The sequence below is a fragment of the Pyxicephalus adspersus genome, chromosome Z (assembly GCF_032062135.1).
Source record: "Pyxicephalus adspersus chromosome Z, UCB_Pads_2.0, whole genome shotgun sequence".
NCBI classification, from domain to species: Eukaryota; Metazoa; Chordata; class Amphibia; order Anura; family Pyxicephalidae; genus Pyxicephalus; species Pyxicephalus adspersus.
The window spans coordinates 32,346,990-32,352,627 of NC_092871.1; positions in this window are offsets into that span (position 1 = coordinate 32,346,990).

The window sequence follows — 5,638 nt, forward strand, 5'->3', positions numbered from 1 at the left end:
CTGCAGACGTTGCAGTGCAAGGGACTGAATGGCTGGTGGGGTCTTGTTACACATAGCTGACCACTTACCTTCTATGAACCCCAATTTCTATGGAACAGAGGGATGTTGGCAACTGGAAATGTGAGAGCCAGTAGGAAACCCCTTTTTTCCCCCCCTTCCCTGTTAAAGTGTTATACCAATCATACCATGCTACCTTGTTACACATAGCTATGCCCTTACTCTGTAAGAAAAGGGAAATGTAACTGTAAGTGCAGGACTCTTACAGTTAACTAAAATTTAATCACTATGGCGCCATCACAAGATATGAAAAAATCAAAAACTATACCTGTCATTTTATGCTACCCTGTCACATATATCTGGCCACTTAACTCCTGTGAACCCTAATTTCTCAGGTACAGGGAAATGTACCCCTTGACTATCTGTCATATAAATTGCATTTCTTTGAAAGTATCCATTGCCGAGTTTTTGGGGTACAAAGAAGGCTAGCAGCCCCCTATAACTGACAGAATGCATTGTATAGTGTCGTTTCTTCTCTTTGGTACAGGGATGGTGATCGGGGAGCAATATATGACCATCCATCACTATATGATAGCTTTAGTTTTGTATCTTTCATTAATAAAATGTTGCAATAATAAAATCAGCATCAAATGGTGAGTGCAGAAATTCTTAATTTGTCATTTCCTTTATTTGGTGCGTGTACATTACAGTAACTAGAAACATTTCAATTTAATTTAATTTTAAATTAAAACTATTCTAGCCTTAAACATACATATTTAATGTTTGTTTGCACTGTGAGTTTTTTCTTAATGTCAACAGCGGCCCCCAGATGAAAAAAGGTTGGGCACCACTAGCTTAGTCATATATATATATATATATATATATATATTTATATATATATATATATATATATATATATATATTAAAAGCAGCATGGAATGATTCATCCCAATTTAGTTAGGAAGTGTCAGCTAGCATTTTAGAGGATTCATAGTACATGTTTTTGGTATAAAATGTTAAAAGACCCTTGACAAGTTCAGATATTTTCATCCGTGATGTATGACACAGAGCTTAATAACTTATTGCTAATGGTATCCAAATTTAAAGCACCAAAAACACTTTCAATAGGAGTTTATCATATTCATTTTCAAAATGACACTGACATCTTGCTGACTGCATGTCTATAATATGCTTATTGCTCATCTTGCTTCTTGGAGGATTACTAAACATCGAAACTGAACGTTTTAGATGTGAACTATGGCATAATACAACGTTAAGTGTTAACATGACATTTAAATGCAGCTACTTGAAAGGAAACAGTCGGCTTCAAATAGAGAAAACTAGCTCTACTTCATTAAAAAACAAGGGTCAGTAATAATTCACACTCCTTAAAAAAATGGGTACAGATAGCAGATTTTTATTTCCACCTCTGTAAATTAATGACAGTCTCCATGTAATGTTTTATTCTTTTGGGAAATAAATCAGATGAAGAGGCATCTTCTCACCACACTTCCATGCCAGGTAACTTCTGTGTGTTCCCTATATTAACTATAGGGAAAGTGTGTGTTAAGTGTGTTCCCTATATTAACTATTTAAAAGTTGGCACACTGGGACATACCGATCTGTAAAAATAATAAAGCTGATCTCTGAATACTTTTATACCCCCCCTTCAATCACCCCGCTGCCATCATCTATCTTTCTCTGTCAGGTTCTTTCTGGAGTCTCCATGTCACTGCCTGCTTGACATGAACCCTTCCTGATGGCTGTGTGCAGCTGCCTTTTAAACCATGGAGATAATGTCATAAGAATTGGACAGGCAGGGTAAGGTAGCACAATCACCACTGCAGCTCCCATAACACAGAAGTTGCAATGTCCATGGACCAAGACAGGTAAGTAAATCTTATTTCATAAGGTAAGACCTGGTTTGATCATGTGGGATAGGCTATAGGGAAAGGATGGATGGGTGGATGCTAGGCAAAGGTAAAGAATTTCAGATGGTCAGATCCATTTTATATTATAACTAGTTCCTCAGGACTAAGCCCAAATAGTCAGCTCAGGTAAACTAATATAACTACTTCTAACATTAACTTGATCTATTTAATTGCATACACTCTATGTGTAGCCACATTGCTACTCATAGGAAGAGCATTTCCTGTGCTGATTAGATGGATTGGGCACATCTATATTGATGTGTATATTTCCAACCATGTACACCATTCCAGTATTGTGGGACAACTTGTTTTAAAGTATATTACAACAAAGTACAAGTGACTTCCATCTTCAAACAGGTAAGTAACATAAAGGCACATTTTGCACAGAATCATTTCGTTTGTACCTAGATTCCTAGGAATAAAACCAATATTTATCACATGGTAATGTAACAACCCAATTAGAAAAAAAAACAAACATAGAAAACCTTGAATTGAATGTTTTTGATTGTTGTTTGTTAACACAAGTGTCAGCTACACTAATGCTAGTGTAACACCAGCACCCTACATCCTGGAATTTACTTAAATGCAAGGCATGGATTGAAAGTAGCATGCTACTCATGGGTCAGCAGAACAGCAAGCTGAAAACAAGGAACACAAAACTGTGTACTAAGCCAGTGGTCGCCAACCTTTTGATTATCACAGACCACTAATTTCACTCACTCCGGACCACGCATGCGCGGAGAGCCGTGTGGCACTGAAAAGGGAAGACACTTCCCCCAGAGTGACAACATGATGGCAGAACCCACCCACCGCCCCGGGCTTGTGATCCCTGTGGGGGACATGGTCTGCGGCTATGGCTGGTGTGCCCCTCCCAGCAGGGTCCTTCTGATCCTCTCGCAGACCACCGGTTGGCCACAGCTGTACTAAGCCATTCATTAAAAGATGATATTTCCAACCAAGCCATAGGTGGTTTCTTGCTAGGAGTGGAAATGGCACACTGTGTGCTCTTTTTTAATGCTTACATGGGCTCTAGAACATTTTAAAGCTACATTTTTGCTAGGCTTAAAATTCAAAGTAGACTAATTGGGTATTGGCTAAAATAGAAAAATGCCAGTCCTCTTCATGACTAAACAATGTCTGGAACCTTTGGCGTGCTTGTAGTGCTGTTTTGTGAAGCATTCTGGACTTGCCCATACAGGAGGAAGGTCAGGGGTAAGGATTATATAACTTACCAAACAGCACATAAAATAGATTCTTCCCGGTCTAATGTCCTCAGGGAATATCTGCCTGTCTAACCCAAGTATATGTATGTGGAATAAAAAAAGGAACTATGTGGAGAAGAAAACATGGCACATCATGATCACCAATAATCTACAAAAGATTTACTGTATAACTTTCTTGATCATGAGAAGAGAAGAAAGGGTTCCTGTTTGCCATATGGTTGCCCTGATATCTGAAACAGGTAAGCATACCTGGGGGTATACTGAAGGTGATTTCCGGAAGGTGGGAATTGGGGGAGAAGAGGGGGTCATCTGAAAGGGAAAACCTGAAGGCTGTATTTGGGCCTTACCTTTCTCTAACACTCAATGCTTATTTGCTTGTAAAAATATTATGTAAAAAATTTAAACCAATGTAAAAAATGTAATGTCCTTTATCTGTGTGTTGTTAATACCTGTACAATAAGTATATTAATTCTCTTTTTAAATTTAATGTGCTTTTAATCAAGTTTTTCTGCATGTTTATATGCAAATCAAGCAGTCCAGCAAAATTGACAGCTACAGGGGTTAGGACAAATATAATACTGCCTCCCAAATCCTTTGATGGTCACTTTTGAAGACAACTTGTTCTTTACCTTGTCCTCACAGTGTCTGTAAAATTCTCAATTGAAGGCACCAGGAAACCACTAAATAATATGGTTGCAAGTAAACATTATAGAAAATAAAACTAAAGCTAAAATAACTGCAAAAAGGTCAACCATTAATGCAAAGAATATTTTGGAATTCCCTGCAATTTAATAGTGTTATATTAAAAATGAATGAGTACCCTAGCAAAGAGCAGAGGCAGTTGACTGTAAAGTTACTTAAAAAAATCACAGAAACAACATAATTAAAGACTCTGTGGTTGATTTCCTTCATTTTTCATGCTTTAAGGCAAATTGCAAAAAATTGCAAGTTTATGTGGTTTCTTAACTTCGCATGATCAGCAGAAAATGGTAAAATAGATAACAAAACAATGGTATCTGGCTCTAATGAGTAGTACATGTATATTTGGATAAATCCATATTACATTATTAGATAGAAATCCCTAGTGTGTAATCAATAAAAAAACAAGCAGTATTAGGGGACATTTGACATGCATGATTCTGTGTTATATCTCCGTTTATGTATATTATTGTCTGTGGAAATTAGCCTTATTCAACCAAGCTGTCTCAAGGCAGTGTTATCCACTTACATCAAATGAAAATTGTCACTGAACTGTCATGAAAATTAATGGAAGCATAGCAAAAGATTCCTTTGGGGGCAATGAGACAAAATCAGCAAAGAAAAAAAATGAATAAATATACGGGGAATAGGGGATTCCGGATAAGTGTAGTTTCTGGTTAACTGAGGTTAATTCTTTTTCCATTTCTCAGCCATTAAGCACTAAACTTGAATAAGGAGACTTGTCCCAATTCAGCTCTAGTGCTGAATGGCTGAGAAAAAGGGAACCCCGATGACGGTTCAAGCATCAAGCAATCACGGAGTAGAGCAATCAGCGGAGCTCTGCTGACAGCTCTACTTTCTTGATTGCTCCCACATATTCATTGGGTGCTTTATTCACATCCCAACATGTGTGATTCAAAGAATCATGCCAGTCCTATGAGTAAGTACTGTTAGTGCAAACATGCTAAGGTGCTGGGATTCTTCTTCAAATCACCTGTGTTGCGATGTAAACAAAAGCACTTAGTAAATATGACATACTGCTGATGACTCCTTGTTTGTAGGTATTTTTGAAGGATGCAGAGAAACCTAGGTAATGTCATTCATCAACTTTAGTCAATGGAATTTCCTGGAAATCCTGGCTCTATAACCGGAGCTAGCAAATTTATGAAAGAGATTTTGTTGTATAAACATCATCACCCAGGCATCGATGCCACATAGAATAGCATTCATTTACATTGCTGGATTAGGCATTGAAGTGTATTTCATTCTGGGGACATTGGGTGGGTGGTGGCAATTTTTTTTACATTTAACTTCCTATGGAAAATGGCTAAAGGGTAAATTTTGCCTAGTCTTTGGTATTAAAAATTACCCTTAGAAAAAAATTGCTTCTCAATTGCTGAAAGTTTAACAATTTATAATGACAATACTAAATGACTCAGGAAAGCATTGAACTGCTTATGAACCGAAATTCAACCACCTAGCCACATTTTACCATAAGTTTCTCTATCCAAGAACACAGGGCACTAGATGTGATGAATGGGGAAACGTGTCCCCAATCAACCTCCAGTGAGCGGGGATCACCTGCAGTCACAGCTGTGACCGCAAAGTTGAAGATAAACTGAAGATAAACTCTGCAGTTCCACTACAATCCCCGGGGCACTACAGGGTACTTAACCTGTAGTGCCCCGGGGATCGCACACTCTTCTCAATGATTGCAGACTCAAATGCCCCGCAAGTATCTTTTACTCTGTAACACACTTTCCAGCACAGTAATATGATACATTTGTT